The sequence below is a fragment of the Ciconia boyciana genome, chromosome 1 (genome assembly GCF_034638445.1).
Source record: "Ciconia boyciana chromosome 1, ASM3463844v1, whole genome shotgun sequence".
In the NCBI taxonomy this organism is placed as follows: Eukaryota; Metazoa; Chordata; class Aves; order Ciconiiformes; family Ciconiidae; genus Ciconia; species Ciconia boyciana.
In genome coordinates, this window is record NC_132934.1 from 150,344,729 (window position 1) to 150,368,220 (window position 23,492).

Below are 23,492 nucleotides of genomic sequence, written 5' to 3' on the forward strand. Positions count from 1 at the left end.
TGTTTCATGTGGTTTTTGTCTCCCCTTCATCTCTACTTTTCCCATAAAGTTTTTCCCACTTCATGCACTGCCCTTCATTAAGGGCAGCACCCCTCTTTCTCTTTTACTGCTCTACCACTCCTTTTCCTCTCCCTCCTTTTCTTTCAGCCACTGGAATTTCTCTCCTTCCCTCTACTGCATTCTTCCCTCTCTTTCTCATATTTTTCATGTTTCTGCTTTTCCTCTGTTCTTCTATTTCCCTTTCACTACCTGTGCCCTTTAGCTGAATTCTTTCTCACTTCTTTATTCTCTGTACAGCATGCCAAATTCTTCATCTTTACCTAAATTTCTGTTCTTACTCATCCACAACCTACATGCTGAGATTTCTTCTGGCTGTATTTTCTCCCACTGGTCACTCCACCGTGATTTCTCCCCATCCAGTTAAGTCCTAAAGTGACTTGACCCTACAGCTATAGATGGGATTACATAGTGCCCTGACATACAGGTTTGTGGAGTATGGCACTGTCTGCAAAAGTTTTCTGCAGTCTGGGAAGTAGACACTAGCCAGGAACTCGGATGGACTGAGCTTGGGACAGCTGGAGCCAGGAATGGTAGTGGTAGGCAGTAATGGTAAATAAGAGCTCAGCAATGTTCTTCCCAGTGTCAATATTCTTACCCACAAATTCTGTCATGCCTTCACTATACCAATAACAAAAACTGCTGCCGTAGATGAATATGCTCTTGGAGTAAGATTCATGCTCTCTTTCTTCTTTTCCCGAAGCCAGGGACACAATTTTTCTTTGTTTCATCTCAGGAAAGACACCTTCAACAAAGGTAAACGACAATACACAAGGTAACCAAAAAAAGAAGTAAAGGGAGCAGGAGACAGTTGCATCAGGAAGAAGCAAGTCAGAGAGAGAAAGAGACAGCTGAGTGTATCTATCTCCAGACAACAGTCGTAGTGTCACCATATCTCATGGCGACACACTTAGCTTCCCATAATGAAAGCAGCTTGCATTGCATGGGTGCCAAGTGCATGGATGCTAGAAGTTGCCTCCTTTTGGCCATCACGTGTTTGCACTTTGCAGGGGGAATCAGACATCTGGGGCCTGCTCCAGCCCAGCCATGACTTTTGAGGGCCCCCTTTCCCGGCATCCCTGCTGCATCCTACTGCTGATAGGATTGTGAGCATGAAGCACTTTTCAGGTATGTGGTAAGGGTATGTTTAGACATATGCACATGCATACACACACATACATTTGCACATTTTTTCCCACCATTGTTTGCACATGCAAAAATTGCAAATTAAAAGGGAATGGGAAACCCACAAGTAAATCACATAATTGTCCGCAGCCTGTACCCTCAGGAGAGGTGGAAGGTAGAACTTACAACAAGAAAATGTAGTTCATGCCATTTTTGCTACATGAGTAACTGCAAGTAATAAAAGTAGTAGATTTATACCTGTGTGGTCCAGTCTTTGAAGAAGTCTCTTGATTAAAGCTTAAGAGCAGGCATCCAGAATATTTTGAGTTTGTTCTCGTGAGTAGCTATTTTACCCACAAGGTGGGTGTCATTTGAAAAATCTGTATCTTTGGAAACCTGTATCTTTGCTCACAGGCTCTGCTTCACAGTTTCAGGATAGTAATCAACTCAAGGAGATGCTTCAAAGCTAAACACTTCTTTTTAAAATAATCATGCAATCCTGAAATGGGGAGGTGCAAGATAGGTGTAAGTTATTGCTTTCTTCCAGCACAGGGTGATCCAAGTCTTCAACAGGTCACCGTGGATGTTACAGTTCTTCAGAACACACTTGCATACAGACAAGAATATTAACTAATGCTACTCATAGGGGATTCTCTGTTCACACCGGTTACAGAATGGCTTTGGGGTCATTCATGCTGCCCTTTTAAATATTTTTTTATGGCAATACTGTCAAACTACTACAGAATTTACTGCTGCTTAACCTGAAAGGGAACTGTTTCTTAGAATGGGGAACTTGGGGAAGATGTTTTCGCTCAGCTGGAAGCTTTATGGGGCAGATTTCATCCATGGTCCAGAAGTAAATGTCAGCTCCCTTGAGATTTTGGAACTCAATGTGTGTTCAGCCCCAGAAATCAGGTGATGAACCAGAACTTCAGACTCTCAGAAACCAAACACTTTGTGCTTCTGAGAGGCTGAGTGTTTTTATTTTTTCTCCATTTTTTTGCCTTTTTCTTTAATTTTGATGGATGATGTTTTGTTCTGCAGTGAGTTTTAATGTGTGCTGCTGTGGAACAATTTCCATTGTCGAAAACAACAACAACAAAAAGCAATATTTCAATATTTCCCAAGAAAAGGTTTCAAAGGTTTCAGATCTTTTTAAAATGTTTCTGCTTTATTTTGACGTGGCATAAAAGTTTTGTATGCATTCTCGCATCTGCTATTGTGACAGCTGTATTTAATGAGTGCAAAATGATCAGAAAAACATCCTTTACTGTGGGTTGCCATTGCCAGCAGATGACAGGAGAGAGGCAGTACTGTAATAAGAGAAGCGATGAAGTAGTTCATACTACTACTGATGAGGTATTTCTAACTCAAATCCCTAGGTATGCCTTTTGAAAACAATGCGTTGGTCACATTACCTGATAGTTTCATCAGATTTTGTTTCTGAGTGCATTTTGAAATAAAATTGCGCATCCTTAGCCTCAGGTCATGAAGTGGTTGGCTGCGACATATTATTTGTGGATAACACAGTCAGTTTCCATCAGATGAAGAAGAAAAGGTCCTAGTCTTGTCTCTAAATACCGGCCTTTCCATCAAACTGATGCTAAGCATGAAATGCAGATCCACAGATATGCTAGAAATTAAACATTACACAATATGTTTGCTTTCTATTTTATATGCATATTTAATGTCAGAGTATTTTAGTCCAAATTGGAGACAGTATAAAAATAAATCTAAATGGATTTGAAAGGCAGGGTATTTCTTTTTTCAAAGCTTTGTCGTTCCTGACTTCCTCTGGTGACTGTTAGCTTATCATGCCTTTGTACAGGAGATCTAAGTATTTCATTCTCTCTTGTGTCTCCATATGGTACCATTTCCCAGATAGTCTTCCTTTGGTCACAAGATGACAGTGAGAATGGATTGTCAAACTGGACCACTACGACAGTTTACTCTGGGGGAGAAAATCCTGTGGGTGTTTAGAAGCTTTACTGTAAGTTATATTTGATTAACTTATCCTACTACTGACAAATAATTAGGTCAGCAATTAATTTCAAAATGCAAATGTGCTACAGGCCTTCATGTTTTAAGAAATTCCCTTCGTCTTTAGTTTTTACTTGTGTTAAAGTCTTAATGGATTTAGCTGGGTGAAGGAACAAAATTATGTTTTCTAATGCTTTATTTACTAGGTTGAGTTGGACTTTTTTAGCAAATATTGACTGCAAATGTTTGTTCAGAAATGATCATGTGTGATGGAATTTAATGGAATAAGAAAACAGCAGAGTAATGATGAACAGTCATTAAAAACATATATATTTTCACACTTCTGCTGCAAAATATTTATCTACCTTCATGGATTAGGAACAGAAAGACAAACCAGAGGGTCAGGAGCAGACCATGGTAGCAAAGTCATTAGTACCTGCTTAAGCAGTCTGAGAAACCAGGGTATATAAGAAAGAAGACATGCTTAATATTGCTACAAGTGTGGCTCAAAGAAACCTATCTACCAGCCTATCTCAGCGACTTTATTATTAAACAAACACAGATTAAAGGCTCAGCCCTTCCCAAGAGAAGCTCAAGGGAGTTTTCTGTTGACTTTAAGGGAGTGAGGCCCCTAAGCCTAAGTCTAAGTTTTTTGTGATTAAAATCATGCAATTTTTTAGAAAATATTCAAAATATGCAGCTGTAAACAAACCCAACCAGCTAGCCTGATATAAAATCTGAATGAATTTACATAGGTGACAGACTTATATTAGAATTTCCTAACAGTTTATTTGCTTAATTGATTCAAATCAAGAAGGAGAGCATCCACTCTAGAATTGGGTGAGGGTTTTTTTACAAAATTTTTACCAACCTTAAGATGAAGTTTTAAATGGATCATGACAAGCCACATTATTTATGCTTAACTATGCAAGCCACTTTGGATGAAATAATGATAAAGAAAATAAAAGGTCAAGATTTTTTTTGGTGCAAAATGGTACTTTTATATCACTTTTGCTTAAATTATTAATGCAAATAATTACATGAGGAAAAAAAACAGAAAAAATATTAAAATAAACATTGCATTTGTAGGAGAGTTTCATTTTGGAAGGAAAAACAAAAGGAGAATTGTATGGGGTCAAAATTACTTGTCTCACCTACACAGACAAAGCTTGGTTTCCAATCTCCTCTGAAGGATTACGCCCAGGACCCTCTTTCCGTCTAAGCAGCACCTGAAGAACTTTGAAGGTTTCACCAGGTAGGAGCGGGCAACCCAAGGCTGAAGCTTCATTTTGAATGAGGGAGAATCTTTTTATTTCTCCCCAGAGCTGTAGGAGAGAAAATCAGAAATGTAACTGGATACAAGAGGGCTAAGCTGTCGGGAGCTCTGCATACAGAAGTTTTCTTGTAAGATACAGGCAGTGTTCGTGCTGCTCAGCTGAGCACTGGGCATGGACCCAGTTAAAGCACCACATTTCAAGAAAGATGCAGCTGCCTTCAAGACTGTCCAAAGGAGAGGAATGGGAATGATCAGAAGTTTGGGAAATGTGACCTGCAAGAAAACCTGAACTGGGGTGACTTCATCTCGAGAAGAAGAGCATGAGTGGACATAAAACAACAAAGACTTTACATTTGAAAAAGCCTTCTGCAAAGAGGCAGAGAAGAGTTTGTGTTTCAGGTCTAGAGCAAAATGGCAGAAGGTAACAGCCCTACATTGAAACAAGGGAGATGCGGGTCAGATGTTGACAAAAAACTTTCTGACATTGAAGCTGTGGAAGGGATCGTCTGTGGAGAGTCTGGAGTCCCCCTCACTGAAGACCTTGGAGAATAGGCTGGGCAAACTGCTTTCCAAAATAATGTGAATATAGTTTCTGGCTGAAAACAATCCCTTAGCAGTTATTACACTGATATTTTTAATTGCCTTTAAGAAGCTGATGGAACTCCTACTTTTGTGGTAGTATAAAATAAACTTCTAAATTAATCTAGGACAAGATATATACAACCAATGCCCACCACAGTTGCCATTGTGAGAGCAATTGCAGATGGGGTTTATCTGCAGAAGCAGGACAGATAAAATGGTCTGCATGACCAAAGCTGAGCTCATTAAAATTAAAAAAAAAAATTAAAAATTAATAAAAGCTTTCAGTGATCAGTAAGCTGGCATTAAATACTATAAAATAAAGGAAGTCAATATGCCAGCACTTTATCATGGGATTTGAGGTTTACTCAGCAGCTTTTAGGATCAGAGTCACTATGACTGTCACCAAGCAGAGAGATACGAAGCAAAGCAATCTCAGATTCTGGCCCAACAATGGTATAACAGTAATTTGGTAAAGATACAAAGAACACAACTGGAATAATGCAAGTTTAAGTGAGAATGATTATTTCTTCCAGATACTATCTGTTTATTTGATGAAAAAATAAATAAAATTCACATTAATAGAGCACTTCACTCTTAAATTTAAAAAACCTAATAAATGTCTCATAGGTCATATTGTTTAAAACATAAATCTTTCAAATCAGAATGATCTCTGGAGTCATCTGTGGAAGTGTTAAAGTACATACCAAGTTACAAGGAATTTTAAAATATTGTCACACTCTAAAATTAGGACATTTCAAGATATTTTATTAATGCATTTGCATCTGTTTACATTGAAACAACAACACTAAATATTCTAGCTGCTTTACAAAAGCCTTCTGCTGGCTTCCCTTCCCTTGGATGTTTGTGTGCTACCGTTCTCTCTTTGTCTCAAACAGGGAGCGACACATCCCGCCTCACAGTCTGTCTTTCTCTCTTTCTGTCATCCTTGGAAACCGCGGGATTTTCCTTATCCTGTAAAATGGTGACTGAGGATTGCCTTGTGGGGATCAGAGGGGCATTTCCCTTGGGATTGCCAGGCAATGGCGTAGGCCTGCCGAGTATTTGTTCCTCCTGTCATCCACTCTGAAGGGCATAATCCCACGGAAATCAGTGGGGAGTTTTAATAGGGACTTTGAAGGCCAGATATGCCTAAGAATATAAAGGTGATTAAAAAACAATTCTACTGAAACCCTCTCAGCAATCTGGGGCTTTTCTTTGAACAAGAAACCAAAATAAAAATGCCTTGCTTTGTTTTTCCTAAATATCTGATGACAAATCTTAGACTTTTCTTATGGCCCAAAGCACATTTGACATACGACTGCAAATGGTTGTTTCCAACTTCAGGTAAATGTGTTACACTAAATCCTCCCAGTGGTGTCATTTGGATCCCAAGTGTTTTTTTGAAGTTGGCCCAATTCTTTTCTCATGCAGTTTCAACTCCAGTGAGACTTGATCCTGTGTACGTAAACAGTGGTACAACAATGGTCTTCTTTTAAATAAATGGAATTCACAAGCTTTACAAAAATTTTGGTTTGACAAACTTTTAAAAAAACCCTTATCTAACATTCTGCTTTGATAAAGCTTTCTCTTTGGCATAGTATGGCAAAGTAAAAGGTCCCTATTTTGTATAACACGGCAGCAGCAGACTCCACAGACTGTCCGGTGTCATCTCAAAGCATGTGTCCCACCCGCACCCTGCAGCAGCCCCACAAGCTTTCTTTGGGTGTCCCCCAGCTGCTTGGGCCCAGGCACTTGGCATCCCTTTGTTTCAGGGTCCAAAAGGAAACACAGACTCCAAAGGACCCCCTGCCTTTCCGAACATGCTCTCAGCAGAGTGAGGAGCAAAGGGGTAGCTTCTCCCTCTTGAAAAACCCCTTCAGCACTCCAAAAACACCACTGTAAGTGTCATAACCACTTGCTGGCATCAGCGTCACTTTTATACCTACCACTGAAGATGCTGAAGAAGAGTAAAACAGAGAGAATAGAGATGGTTTGAATCAGATGGGATGCTTTGCTTTGTTGAGGAACAGTATAACCACACACAAGAGCCCACCAAAGAAGCAAAAGTAGGGAAACAGAGGGGAATTTGTTACCTGGAAATCACGCACACTGGTTTGGGAAAGGAGGCGAGGGGAGCAGTTCCCTTTCCCTCAGAAAACAAATATTGCAACATCTTCATCCTCATAGCAAACAAACAAGTATGCAACCTTGTGAAAGTGGTTACCTTCGTGCTGCTCTTTTCCTTACCACCCAAGCCAGCCACCCATGACGACTGAGACAGTTAGAGAATCCCAACCGGCAAAAGGGGAAAAAAAAAAAAAACCAAACCCAAATCTCACACTCCCCAGCTGCAGGCATCGTGGAAAAGTGCCTCAGGCCCCACGCATGTGACTTCACAGCAAAACCTAGAGCCAGCCCTGAGGGGTCTGGTACAGAGAGCGAAGTAATGTGACTGTGATTAGGACGTGTGGAAATTAGAAGCCCTCTTGTTTTAAGAAGGTGGGTTATCTACTGAGCCTGCTCTATGCTTCTTTCAAGTGAAATGCGGTGAACAAAGGCTGTCTGTAGAAGATGCTGTATTTCTCTACCCAGTCTATGTCACTTAGAGCTTTTTATGCTAGACTGGTTTTAAAAACTTCAATTTAAACCAACATGAAAGGTCCTTAAACAGTAAATAGCATATTATATCAAAAACAAATAGATTAAAAAGTGAACATCCATAGCCAGTATATTTCTTTCCAGAAGAGTTTCACTTTCCACACTAACTAAAACTGTAAGACTGGCAGATCTGGGCCAGAGGTTTGTAATGGGCCTTTTACTTTTTTTTTCTTCCCTCTCCAGTGATAAATAATCAGTTTTAGAGAATTGATAAAAAGAGACAGGAATGAAAAGTGAGTATGACACATTTATGAGACGGATTTTTCTTCTGTTTCTTAAATACAGCACCTTTATTTCAGATTGTATTAAAAAAAGAGACGGGAGAGCCACCCAATTTATGTTGTGCTGCAGTAGTGAATACATATGAATATATGGAGTACAGCCTACGACAGCAAGAAAATTCACAAAAAAATTCCTGACAAGTTGAAAAAAGTTATGTTATCATTCAAGAGTCGTTTATTTAAAAGAGAAAAATAAAAACCAGGCCACATGACTAGAGACAGCAGAAGAAAAAAACACGTTGTTTCTAGACAAACCCCCATCAAAAACTTATGACTGTGGATTCTGAACTCAGAATATCTTCATATTTTAAATTTCCATGAGCACTTTCAAGAAAAGCTGGAGTTCTGCTGTATGACTTGCTACACGCCTTCCACTCCTGATTGATAACAAGAAGTAGCATTAGCAGTATTTTTCCCCCATCGTTTCTCTGAAGCTAATGGAGTCGAGGATTTGTTACTTGATCTAATGGCAATAGCTTTCCAATAGACATGCACAGAATCATTGATTAGTTTGTCCTCTCCTTGTTTGCGTTGGAACACTGTTCAATTTACACCAATTAAAGAATGCTTGGTTTGTGTATTGAAGAATAATTAAGGGATGGAATTCCCTATAGGCTACTAAAAATGACATCTGACTGGAATGGTGATTACAGCATGAAGGCAGCATTAGTATTTAAATAGTTTGACTGCTATATAAAATCATTACAGCATCTCACCATGAAAAAGAGCATTAGTTAATTTTGCCTATAACAAAATTAGTTGTATATATTTGCCTGGTCACTTTAGGTAAATTTGACAAGCCTAATCTTAAAGCAAGCGTTCCAGGTTTGGTGCAAGGAGCAGATAGAGCACTGTTTAAAGCAATCATAGTGATAGATATGTATATAATCTTCAACCAAAATACAAATATGCACAAATGAATAGCAGAGCTTTGCCAGAGACGTTCAAATCAAATTTAAACATTAAAAACGCATCGGTTGCTGAAACTGAAAATCCGAGGGTAACTGACATGTTAATTATACAACAATCAACGTTTCACAAGCTGTAAACACACAAGAAATCCTTATTTGTCCGCCACTGTGGTTCTCCAACTTTTAACACACTCTCCAGCACTGCATGGAACAAGGCACCATGGGAAGGGAACAGGCACGGTGGAAGGAGCCATCCTTGCAAGTAGGACTGCCCTATGAAATAGCCCAAAGAGTTAAAAGAATTGCAGTAGCCTAGTACATCCATGCAACGTTTCCTTAGACTTCTTTGGAGTACAAGGTGGAGGAGAGGTTCATTCTTGAAAATACATTTGAGGAAAGAGGGCTTTTTATCCTCTATTGAACTTTCTCCTATGCATATTAAATCCTATCTCTTAGCCTTAGATTATCATATCTACAGTAATGATCTATCCAAAACATGACAGTAGCATTACTGTAACATAAACTGCTCGGGGCCATTCCTGGAGCGTGTTTACCTTTCCATAGCCTACTTAAGTATAGTGTGTTTGTTTTACTAAACTTAGATACTGTAGTATATTTTATAAGGTCATCTGCCTGCTTCAAGACCTCACATTGCAGCTACTATCCTTGCTATGAGAATTTATGCAGTTCCGCTTGAAGGTTGTCAACACCCTCTTTAATTCATTAAAGGTTTCTCTGTGAAGGAACATAAGACTTTTCCATTTAATTCTCTAAGGGGAGTGAGATTTATGAGCATGTCTACATTGTGCAATGCACGACTGTGTTAAAGATGCCCGAGCTCCCAAGCCCCAGTTCCAAATGAGGTGATACATCTGCACAGCACAATATACCCTTATTTGTGTGGCTCAGCACCCCTAGCCAATCTGCACTGCCTCTTTGCAGAACAAATTAGGCTGGGCGCCATGCTGTTCTCATGACCATGCCTGGTTCTACAGGTTACTTACGGATAGCTTCACTGCACCATATTCCACTGCATGGATCTGCCCTAAAACTAGGATTGGGACAGTACACTTGAGTGTACAGAGAGTACAACCACAGACTTTCCACAGGGTTTTGTTCCAACATTTAAAAAGTCTTCTGTTCTGGCTTTTGTTTTCATGTTGCACAAGTAGTTCTCGCTTCTGTACTAGACCTCCTGTTGGGATCTCCCACTATAATCTGCTTGACTAGACCTTGGGCTTTCAGGAGTGAGCCTAAGGCTTCCTTTCAATGAATAATCTTCTTTTGCAGCAGGGCTGATATAAGGGTGTATTCTTCCCTCCACCCACGAGAAGAATGTCCATTAATTTCAATAGAAACTCTCCATGCAGAAAAGGGAGAACTGTGCCCTGGGGAACATTCATGGAAGATTAATGGTGGGGAGAGAAAAGTGATACAGTACAGGCAGAACAAAATCAGAACCCACCACACAAATAAAACCGGACAAGGGTTCATTTTTTAAAAGTCAGTCAGAACGGCAGGAAGGCTTTGAAAATATTCAGGGCTGTTTCAGTGCACTTTTGCATACATTGGCTTTCAGGAGACATGAATAGAAACCTAACAGTAACTCTTTTTTCATACCTCCTTTCACAGGTCTCACTGGCAAAGAAGGATTTAGCACTTAATTCCTGTACTTTTATGTGGCAAATTAGGAATTTGCACCTTAAAAGGAAATTGCTTTTCAAACTCCCATAAATTCTGGATTTTATTTTTTTAAATGGTGGAAAACATTCCCTACCTTCATCCCAACACATAATAAATAGCACTCTCCATCACTTCTCCTCAGAAAGGTGTAGGAAAGTAGACCTGGCCAAAGAGAGGTGTTTATCATTCCTTCTGAGGAGACGCTAAGGGTCTAGAGCATGTCCTTAACTATTTCATCTCCTCGGCCCTTTTTAGTTTAAACTCACACATTGCTCTCTTCATCAAAATCAAGTGCCTGTTGAGGAAAATATTTAACTTGAGGCTTGGTCATTTGATGAAGTAGGGCCCACTGGCATTGAACAGCCCAGACCAAAACTGGAATATGAACAGAGTTGCAATGTGTTTTATTTTTCAGTTTAACATCGGCTAAAAGCAAAATCCCTACACCATTTTTGCCATCATTTTAGGTAACAACTGGTTGGTTTGTGACTGCACCAAGACAGGAGGAGGTTGGTGAAGCAGACTGGCGCAGCACAAGCACAAGCATGCAGCAGTCAGTGGTGGTGAGTCTCTGGGAGGATGCACTTGAAGCTGTGGCTGGTTCTGCTGACCCCAACACAAAGTCCCTTCTCTGTGAGGCTTGAGACTGAGGTGGTGCCCACCGGAGTGGAATGAAAGACATGATTAGAGCACCTCTGAAGTGCTTTTCTTCATGAAGACAAAGCAAGACTGAAAGGCAAGAAAACGCAACCCAGCGAAGAGGTGTACTCTCACAACGTGGCACTACGCTGGCAACCATGGCTGTCAGCAAAACACCCCCTGTTCTGACTGTCGACACCCAAGTGAAGATAAGCTTACAAAAAGGTTAGTACACATCCTGACTTGATTTATTTTTGAGTCATTTTTGGCCCAGTTTCTTCCTCTCCACACTTCCTAGAACAACAAAAGGCCGCCAGAGGCAGGTGTTGGGATGGCACTGGTTTTTCTCATTTAATCTGTGAGGCACCGTAAAAACAATCAAAGATCATGGAGCATGCTCTGGATCTGTCTAAGCATAAGTGACTCAAAAACTAACACGTGAATTTAGTAAAGTTAGAGTCTGTGGAGTGGAGATAAATTACAGCAGCAATTGAAGTTGAATGTGATATAGAAATCCAACCAACAGAAGACTGTCTGGAAACAATTATTCAGAAAGCTGCTGACCCTCTATTTCTGTAAAGAGTTAAACATTTGGATTGGTTAACTGGCAGCCACAATAATAGGCATATGCTCTAATCTTTGATCCGTAGCTGAATTTGCAACTCTTTGTATGAGAAGCAGATCACATAGATTTGCATATTTTTAAGGATCTATAGGGAGAAAAAGAAGAACAAAAACTGCTCTTCCAAGATGCTACTTTGAGATCACAAAGAGTGTCATGGGTCCCCCCAAGTACGCTAATGTTCACAGCCAGTTGCAAGACTCACAGATTTTATAAATGGCCCTAAACTGTGACATTCACATCTGAAGTTTAACTAAAATTCCTCCTCGAACAGAGAAGTGCAAGCCAAGGTTGCATCATAACTCTTCACAAAGGTATGTATGTCTGTCATTAAGATCTCATTTCCACACCCAAATTTGTGTCAGAACTTTCCTAAAATCTGAAAGAGCCCAGAGGTAATAGATAAACTAGGAAATGTTTTGTGACCAAATAAGAAACTGTTGTCCAGACTCAAATGCATGAGCAAGTAATAGATTTCTGCCAAGGTCTTGACATCATCTTAGTTTTGGCAAAACTTTCCAGTGTTGATGAAAATTTGGCAGACACAAGACAACCATGAATCACCCCACTGGTAGAATGAATGCTAACCAAACTTAATTTTGGTTGTGTTCAAGGTTCATTACTTGCACATCTCTGTTTTCAACACCAACCGAAAGATGTTTACTAATCACTCATTTTGCATCAACAGTCATTCCTATGCCATAGGAGATTTCCTCCATTGGGTAGTATTCCCTCAGAAAGTAACTCCAACTGACAGAAGTGAGCAGTATATGAGTACTGTGAAGTGAAGAGGTAATCATCCCTGCAAATGTTCTCAATTGTGGGATGTTTCAACATAGTCTTTACTCAATTTGAAAGAAACCCCCATCGCTCTACAATAAGCTTTCTCTCCTGGTACACCTACACAACACTGTTTGATATCCACAGAGAAGATGATAATAGTGGTTATTTGTTATTTGCCTATGAATACTTCCTATACATCCTAAACACAAATATGGGTTATTGCATGGGACTATGCAGATATGTGCAAGGAAGGCAATGCAAAGAAGGCACTCTCCAAAAAAATGTTCTGTCTAGCTTTCTTATAGATCCATGCAGTAAGCCATATGGGGGCATGGAGGAGTGGTAGAGAAGGTAGATTAGAAGCGTGATTGACACAGAAGTCAGTGCTTCCAGGTGCTATCTGCCTCGTCCTGTGGGCAGGCAAGACTTTGTAAAGTCCTGGCAAAAATACCATGAAGAGGAGAGGAAAGTGGTGCACGTTCCTGGATAAAGTGTAGTAAGAAGGTGAGATGATGCAATGGTATTCAGAAAGCTTCTTTTGAGAGTGATCAGACCATCAACAGGTGAACCAGAACCTGAGCCAGCAACAATGGCTTCAGTATCTTAAAGATGGAGGGAAGGAATAGAGAAAGAGAATAGCATACAACTTTTGAGGAGAAAAATTAATGAGTGATGCAGAGTTTTTGAGAAGGGACCAGCCTGTGTCCTGACAGTACACACATTCCACAGGTTAAGCAGACTCCAAAAGTAACCCAAAACCCAAGGCTAAGCTTTGCTACCTTTTGCACCTTGCCAACAGCATTAGCGATAAGAGATGGTCTTCTGTCACCAGCAGGGACATGTAACTGACTTTTCAAATGCTGGAAGCATGATGAAAATAAAGGGCTAAGACTTGCCTTGCTTCATTATGAGGATTGTTGTCTTCCTTTTACTAACATGAATAGATAATTTTCTTTCTGTGTTTTGTATACCTTTGGGTGTCCCTTCCTAAAAGCATCTGAAAGATTTATGATCTCTTAGAAACTTACCTTTTAGGGGGTTGTGTAGCCTGCTTGTTTTGTGAGAAGGCAGGGTGCAAAAATGGAAAAATAGAAATTGCTTTAACTGCTGTATAGTATGATTTCAATTACTTCACTTAGTTATTCCTAACCATATTTTACAAATGCCCACACATTATATTTATTCTGGCCATTGAGATGATACTTTCAAACCGATTTGAAAATGTATTGTGATATATTGTGTCAATGTAATATTATAACTGTACAAAATTGGTTATATCAGTTAGAAGAAACATCTTAAAAGCTGCCTCTCTACAGTTTATTCTCTGTGTCTCAAGCCTGTACTGCACTACAAGGCCATTTGCTGAGATTTTGTTCATGCATTGTTAAGTGGGATCCTAGCATATCACCACATTCAGCCAAAATATTGAAAGACAAAATGAGAACACCTATAGGTGATGAAAATGAGACCAATAAAGTAGCATTTCTCTTTGCATCATGTAAAGCAGAAAATCTGAAAATCATTTCAGTGAAAACAGATTGGAAGTGGGATGCTTGGGAGGCATCATCATTATTGTGGACCTCAATAAAAGAAAAAAATATATATCAAATCAGAATAACAGTTAATTTAAATTAACTTAAATTTAAAATGGCAATGAACCAAGACATTAACAATGGGATAATGTCACCTTAGTGGTTTGGTCTAAGGCAATTGCTTACACTCCTTCTGTGGTCAAGAGAGAGAAAGAGAGACTCCACCAGTAACAGAGACCTATTTTACTATGGCCATCTGAGACACCATCCTAAAATGACCACATTAAATAATTTAACTGAGTGAGATCTGGAGGTGCCACTTGCAGAGGACAGAGAAAGAGTCACCTGAGACTAGATAGCTAATTCTAAGAGAGCTATAGCAAGGTGTAATGAAACCTCCCTTGTATGTGAATTCCCAAACTTTAGGAAATTAAGGACCCAATTAATTTCTAAGACTTTTTTCATGTATTTAAACAGATGTGCTAGGGATGAGCATGCCTGTTTGTACCTTGATATAGATTTAATAGACTGGACTCTGACTGACAGCTCTGGAATTATGGATCTTGAGACATATTTAACATCAACCTAGAAAGGTTAGGAAGTTCAGGGTCTTTTATCTACTCCCAAAAGCCAATAAGGAAGTAGAGCTGTTTGGTGTCAGATTTTTCTTCTTCACTTGAAATAAGAAAGTTAGTGCAATAAGGATACCCATCGCCCTTTCTGAAAGCCAGGACAACCTCAACAACAGCAGAAATTGGGCAGGAGTGTCGATCTGCTTGAGGGTAGGAAAGCCCTGCAGAGGGATCTGAATGGTCTGGATCAATGGGCCGAGGCCAATTGCATGAGGTTTAACAAGGCCAAGTGCTGGGTCCTGCACTTGGGTCACAACAACCCCATGCAATGCTACAGGCTTGGGGAAGAGTGGCTGGAAAGCTGCCTGGCGGAAAAGGACCTCGGGGTGTTGGTTGACAGCCGGCTGAATATGAGCCAGCAGTGTGCCCAGGTGGCCAAGAAAGCCAACAGCATCCTGGCTTGCATCAGAAATAGTGTGGCCAGCAGGACTAGGGAAGTGATCGTCCCCCTGTACTCGGCACTGGTGAGGCCACACCTCGAATACTGTGTTCAGTTTTGGGCCTCTCACTACAAGAAAGACGTTGAGGGGCTGGAGCATGTCCAAAGAAGAGCAACGAAGCTGGTGAAGGGTCTAGAGCACAAGTCTTATGAGGAGCTGCTGAGGGAACTGGGGTTGTTTAGTCTGGAGAAGCGGATGCTGAGGGGAGACCTTATCGCTCTCTACAACAACCTGAAAGGAGGTTGTAGAGAGGTGGGTGTCGGTCTCTTCTCCCAGGTAACAAGTGATAGGACGAGAGGAAATGGCCTCAAGTTGTGCCAGGAGAGGTTTAGACTAGATATTAGGAAAAATGTCTTTACTGAAAGGGTTCTTAAGCATTGGAACAGGCTGCCCAAAGAGGTGGTGGAGTCACCGTCCCTGGAGGAGTTCAAAAAACGTGTAGACGTGGCACTTCGGGACATGGTTTGGTAGGCATGGAGGTGTTGGGTTGATGGTTGGACTAGATGATCTTAGAGGTCTTTTCCAACCTTAATGATTTTATGATTCTATGATTCTGTGAAATACTTTTCTCATTGATGCATGAAGCCATAGAACTGGTTTCAGATATAGTTTCCATATCTGTGCCTTAGGCAATTGTACTTAATGTCAATCTCATACCCATCCCATATCAAAGGGATGTTTGTCTGTATTTCAAATCAGGAATATATCTCTTTAGTGACTGTAATACAAATTAAGCTGGTATCTGGGGTCTGATTCTATAAACAGACCAAGTAATGGTCATCAAAGTTCACTGAAATAAGGTTTATGTCACAAAGCTCCATAGTGTTTGCAAACACATGTTTTCATAAAACTGACCTTCTTTTGAAATGTCTGGACTGAAGGCCAGCCTACATGTCTGGCCAGAAAATAAAACAGGACACGGAGAATACTTGGCCCATTTCTGATGTTCTAGTTCTGTCCTTCACAATCATTAAAGACTGGTTTGGCCATACAGCAGTTTCTGTCTTTCTTAAAACAGAAAGGGAGTGGGAAGAAACAGAAATAAAGATCTACAAAAGTCAGAGGGAAAAAGAGAAAGAGAAAAGATCGCTGCAGCCCTCTGGCTTCCCTGTATCACAGGTAGAAGACCAAGGGGCTGTTCACTTGGCTGAGGGCCAGGCCATGGGCTAGGCTATGGGTCCTGCTCCTCCTGGTTGTGCTGAGCACTCAGCCTGCCAGGGGTCACTCGCCGTAGCGCTGGAAGAGGGGGCTCCTGCAGGACCAGCTCCTCACCTGAACGTCTTCCCAGGGACAGTGCCAGTTTGCACCAGCGAGGATTTAACCCACCTGTGACAGATGTAGTGCAGAGGAATGGTATTGGGCTTAATAAACCAGACAAATAAGATGTGATGAGAGTGGCTGCAACAATGTGCAGAAATACCCTTCAGTGGAGCAGTGAGAGAATACCAGCTGAGAGCCAAGCCTCACCTGTTGGTGAATATAAATCTTAGGCTGGGTTATGCACCAAAGCACCCCAGAGATCCTCACAAATCCGTATAAAGTGGATCAGGAGAAGAGTGCAACAAGCTAGCAGAGGAATTAAATGAATCTGTTGCATCATGTCTGCTGCTGAGAGTCATGTAGAAATTCCTGTGCCAAAGGCACTTTGCAAAGAAAATCAGAGTGTGGCCTTTATACAGATTGAAGTCTCTGAGGAGGAAGTTGTAGAGTAACTTGAGGAACTCAAGTGCAGTAAATCACCACAACCGGATGGTGTTCATCTGGGAGTTCTGAGGGGAAATAAAGTGAGAAAAAGCCAAGATACTGACAAGGGGATGCCTTTTTCCCTTGAAAAATGCAGCAGCAGCACAAGAAGGCTGGGAAGCCCTATTATGTTGCCTGTCTTCAAAAGGAGATGAGGAAAATCCTGGGAATTGCAGAGCTTTGAAGTTTACCACAGTTTTAGGGAGCCCAAGACACCGGTTCTGAACAGCAGTTCAAGAGAGAGTTTGTTGGACAGGAACACCCCATGAAGGTGTTCTTCAGTCTCTCAAACCACTGAGGCTGTTACAAGGGGGGAAAGTACCTCCCTCTAGGATTGGAGTGCTTTGAAAAACCAGTGGAGCAGCCTTCAGAGGCAGAGTGGGATAACAGGGACTTCTCAGAGGAAGGTGACCAAGTCATCCAAATGTTCAAAAGTTTTTGCAGAGGTCGCTTATAAGCAATTGTCATAGAGGATGTTAAGGAATAAAACTGAGAAAAATATCTTGAAGGTGGTTTGTTCCTGGAATGAACTACAAATCAGTCCAGAGGTAGTGAATATGGGAAGCATTCCTCTTTCTAGTGAGGGGAAAGGTGAACACCCAGTAGTGGGTATTAGGACCGGTGTCATAACAAACAAATTTGTCTGAGTCAATAACAAATACATGAGTCTGAATCCCAAACCCTAATGCATTCAAATTAGCGTATCCAGAATCCACCCCAGATCTGGATCCAAGTCACACATGTGGTTCCCATCTTAAAAGAGGACAAATCAGTTCCTGGATTCAAACTCCTTGAGCTCTGAGGTTTGAATACTCCATATCCAGACTATAGCTCCAGCCTACATGATAGTTAAGTACGAAGTATGGGGGGTGGGAGGAGTACATGTGTACACATAGCATGCAAAGGAAGCAATTAAATGTAAACTCAAAACTATTTAAAAAGTGATTCATGGCAGCGAGTGCTCTGATGTAGACATTGCATTACGTGAGTATTTGCTTTTGACATTAACTGGTTTGCAGCTAGCTGAAAGGGCAGAAGATTAAGAGTAATAGGACAGTGGGAATTTTGCTGGGTTTGGTGAGCCCGCTTACAATCAAACATTTTAAATTATCTGGATTTACATGGCTTCATACCCTTTCAGTTTCTCTCCTGTTTTTCTCAGTTCCTGCAGGCCCAGTGCACTGAAAGCAAAGCTACTTCAGTTTTAATTCACTCTGCCTCTTCTGAATTCATTAGATTTTGAGAGCTTTCAAAGGAAGTCAGAGGTAGGAATTAGACAAAATATAGAAAGTGGGACATTTCTGACTGCTTGTATGCTTTCAGTGTCTAAAAAGAAAGCTTTTTTTTTGTAAGCAAACTGTAGGAGGGCTTGTAAAATTAGATATTTACATTTACATACTGGGACAGATCCTCAGCTGCCATGGCGCAGTATTGCTCCATCTTCTTGAACAGAGCTAACCCTAACTACCACAGCTGAGAACCTGGCTCTCACACATGTACATATATGTGTGAAATATGCTTAGGATTATGTATTTTTCCAAATGTACAGAAGCTGCTTCTTCCTCCAGGTGCTTTCGCTTGTGCACTTAGTTGTGGGAGTTAAAGCTCCTCTGTTTTTAACTGAGGGTGATGCCTTCAGGGAGGCAGGGTGAGGAGGAATGAAGTTCAAGGAGGAGAAGGACGCATGCACAAAGGGACCAGGAGAATCCCAGAGAAGAAGATGGGGAGAGAAACAGGAAAGAAAATGGTGTCCCACATAGCCATGCTGTGGTCTAAGGACATTACTGCTTGACAGCAACTGAAAACCAAGCAATATCTGCATTCACAGCAACAGGGAGTTAAACTGTGAGTGAGCAGCGACCATGACTTTTGGAAAACACCTCAGGTGTTTCCTGCTAGATAGCAGGAATAGTGGGAGACCTGCTATTGACAGCAAGGTGGAGAAAAAGCAGTTCTGCACTCAGCTGTGCCGTTGCCGGAGTCATGTAACACAGGGCAGATAGTACGTGTCACATCAGATAGTGCTAATAGGTGCCAACAGCCACCTTCACTCCTTCCCCCAGTCTCTCCCTGCGTGAGAGTCAGGTGTATATCGATGTGGTACAACTGTGTATTGCTGCATGCTTCTGCCCACACAGTGGGACCCTGGGAGTGATTCAGACAGTATTGGAGTCTGGACACATAATGTACACTGAATATCCATAATAAATAATAATTACCACAGTAGGGGGCAGCAGCCAGCTGTGGAGGAAAAGTAGGGCCAGCTGCTGGAAGAGATGTAGGCACTGGCTGAGCATGCAAGCTGGGCACTGGGGAGGGCGAGAGGGCCATGGCTGGGAGCCAGTGGCAGCTTACTGCCAAGAAAAGGGAGATAAAAGCACAAAAGAGGTTCACCAGAGGGAGCTGCTCCTGGCCACCCCTCAGCAATCGGTAGCGGCCCTGATCCAGGAGGGAAGGCTGATGGCAAACAGGAGCATCACCAGCCAGAGTGCGTGGCCAACGCTGCTCACACATACCATGCTGGAGCTAGCAGGACGGGTGTCAGTAAGCCAAGAAAGCCCGCCGCAGGAAAGCAGCCCTGCACAAGCCTCTGGTTTGCAAGAGAGCCATACCTCCTCCAGAAATGAGCACAGACTCATCCTGTTCCCCTCAGCATCTCCCCAGAGGCACCTCCAGCTGAAGCAGGGTCAATACTCCTGAAATGAGTATGGCTCCTCAAGAGACTGATAGGCACCTGGTCAATGCTTTTCTGAAGCGCCCTGATGCCCAGGTCTCCTTGATTTCATTTGGAGAGAAGTGTCCAGGCAGTTCTGAAGATCCCCAAACAGCAGCACTTTCAGCTGACTGAATTCCTCTGAAGGTCTGACGCTTAGCGCTTGGGGTCCCCAGGTGATATGGTAAATGAAAAACTGCTTTTGAACACACTGCACACACTTAGTAGTCCAGTGCAACAACTAAAATTTATCATAGATTTAAAATATTTTTCTAACCACCCTGAAAAGTCATTTCTAAGACCAAATCAGTTTGCCAGCCTTGTTTTCACAAGGTTGTTCATGGCACGCTCCCCACATACTGGCTTCTCAGCAAAGTCAATAGCATCCCAGGGTAAGCTCCTCTACTTGTCCCATATGTCATATTTAACTATTTCACCAACACAGCATAACTATTAATCAGCACATGTTCTGTGTTGTAATTATAACAATGTGGCACATTTCACTTGAATTTAGCTTAGTGAAATTTAGCTTTACTTATATTCATGTCTTATCTTCAAGCTTGCTTTCTGTGCCTGGTTATTTTTCGCTGAGTTCAAATGCAAATAGATAAACCCTGTTTGCATTTCCTTCCAAAGGAGGAACGTGTTTATTTCCAGATTCTATACGCATCCACCAGGAAAAGTCACACAGGACAACTGAAGTTGGTTTTTTTGCTGTGTTCCTATTTGGCTGAGCATAGTGGGTGTGATGTGGGTGATGTTAAAGGGAAGCCACTTTTCCTCCATTTCTCAACAGAGAGGCTGAGGGATTTTTTTTGTTCCAGTAAAAAGAAACGGCTACCGTCTGGATCTCGGTTTATGTAGCCCACAAGAGAGTGAAGAACTCAACAGAGGACAACCTCAGGCAAACAGGGCACAGTATCAGGGAGAAACATCCATCATTTTTGCAGGTAGTAGCCAAGCATAATCCATGTGTGAGCTCAAATGCAAATTCATGGGCAACAAAGAGCTTATATGTTGAATATACATACAGTTCAAACATAAAGAACCAGATTCTTTGCAAATAACTTTTATCTGAACATCTGACCTTAAGAGCCAGCCTCAGTTAAGTGCTGGCAAACACCAAGATTTGGAAGGAAGTTAGGGGTGTTGCACTATTTTGAAAGCTCTGTTTTGAACCAGCTGTCATTATGAACGTCTGCTGGTACCCTGTCTTAGCATACAGCCTGTCGCTGTTGAGCATAATGGGAACGAGCCAATGGAGTGTATTGAGCTATGCTTTCTTGCATGTCTACGTAGCTCAAATTATCCCTTCACACAGCCATAACAGGTAAGCTTTGAATCTATTTATGCCACATTCCAATTGTTTCCATTTAATTTGTGTATCTGTCTCTCTTTGTGTGTTTGTATATACATATATGCATATTTATATGCACATATGTACATTTGGACATCATTATTAACTGTAAATATGCATATTGTCACAGATTATTGCTATGTTCATCACAGATTCTTAGAGTAGTTGGCTTTATTATACAATAAAACAACCACAGAAAGTTAATGCCTTCTTTAGAATAAATAAGGAACACAGGACTCATTAAACCATATACGTTTAATGGTTTGGACATCTCAGTGCCCGCATGAAAACAAGGAAACATACATTGCAATAGGCAGTATAATTATTTCAGCCAGGAACATCCATCCCACACTCCTAGAAATATCGGATTCAGCATCATGAGATCCTAGCATTATGTCATCAGCTGCATGAGTTTCACAGCTTATCTTTCTGATTTTATGTTACAGAAGTAAACTCCAACAAAAATGTATAACACTGCCAATTTAACAGCACATTTATGTTAATACTAGCTGAAATGGTTTCAAGAAGGTGAATAGGATCAGCGTTTCTGTACATATGTGTGCACTTATGCATATATATATGCATACACACACATGCTCATATAAATGCATGCATGTATGTGGGTGCACTATGTATATAAACTGTCTTTAGAGATGCCATTATTTCAAAAGGTTGATTCCAAGTACATTAAACTTGAAAACAATGTTCCATACAGTTGACCAATTTAAAGAAGCCCCTGCTGGTGCATGGAAGACCGAGCTAGCTGATATCATTAAACATCATCAGATGAGGCTGCAGGTAGCTGAAACGTTCCTTAATGAAAATTTAAAGAGAGCAGATTAAAATGATATTCCTCCAATCCAACAGAACACAAAGGTAAAGACATTCAGTTACAACCAAGATCTCATTTAGCACTAAAGGAGTGTTGTTTGTTAATCAGAATTTATTGCCTGAAGTGAACAGCTAGGCTTGTGACTATGTATATAATTACTTTCTACAATGTACTCTCCTAACACTCAGGTATAGTTATGGAAGATGACATCTTCCATAATTTTAGACTCTGATGTCCATGACCAAGAGTTAGAAAATCTCAACAACAGCAACAAAGATCTTTTTATCTGTGCTACTCTATCTCCTAACATTGTGAGAAATAAAATAAATCCATAATGACATGTATTTGCTTTTTGAACTACTAGGTTAACTGTTTTAATAGGTGTTTGTTGGCCAATAGAATAAGTGGCTCCAATGAAGTGGTTTGAGCAGGATACTCTACCTGTGTGTCTGTCCAGAGCACTGGCAGCTTTCCCCTGGGCACATCAGGAGGGTTTTTCAGTGAGAAGACATTGAGGGTGATCAGCTCTATACCAGATCTGTCATTAGTTCAGAGAAATGCATCACATCTTTAAAATCTCATAACTAAAAAAGATACTGACAGGCAGGAGTGTGACAAGAGGAGAGGAAGAATAACCAGGAGACTATAAGGACTGATTTGTTAGGGAAGATTAAATGAGCTAAACAGCCATGGGTTGGCTTAACGTTAACTAAACACAACATCACACTGGTTAAAAGATACTGGAGGAAAATAGCATCAATGAAGGAAAAGAAGGAGAGCTGCGAAGGGACATGACTAGGAGAAATATGATGATGTTAAGAAAGGGAAAAAAACTTCTGACAACAAGATACTCTAGGCAGCACAATCTCTCCCTAGGGACACGGCATCACTTAGGACATTTAATCTAGGCACACAAAACAACCGAAAATGCGCCATAGGAAACAATCTCACGGTGTCAGGGAGCTGTACTGGATGACCTAAAAGGTACATTGCTAATTTGTGTGCACCTGTTATCTGTGATTTTCCTTGCTTGTATGGCCAACTCATTGTCACTTGTGTGTATTTGGTTTCTCTGGGCCCAATCCAACTCATGCTGTAGTCAGCAGAAGTTTCCGACAGGAGCAATAGGACCTCAATGTCTTTTCCATGTCTTTGCTGTTCTAAAAAGAAAAGGAAAAAAAAAACCAACCCACCACTCTGCAAGAACTATTAATGTATATTGTGTATGAATGTATATACAACTAAACCAGATCAGTCCCTTAACATTTCTTGGATATTTAAACCTGTGTTTATCCTTAGAGATATCTGGGAAAATGTGCATTTGCTTTCACACAGTGGAGCTAAAATGTTTGCTAGGGAAGAAATTTACAGTTCATCTAAAAATAACTTCTGATGAAAAACTGGTTTGGTCACAGAAGAATTAAGACAATTCTCTATACTAAACTAAAAAAAAATATATTACACAGAAATGGCAGAGCTCTTTCTATTGCTAAAACGGTAACACAACTGATGAAAGAAGCTAACAATGAATTCTGAACTTAAGGCTGTAGTTTTCAAATCTTTTCCCAATATCTGAGTGTATATAATCATATGATGCTTAAATTCCAGCTCAGCTGCAGGTGGGGAATCACTATTTTGCGGCAGCT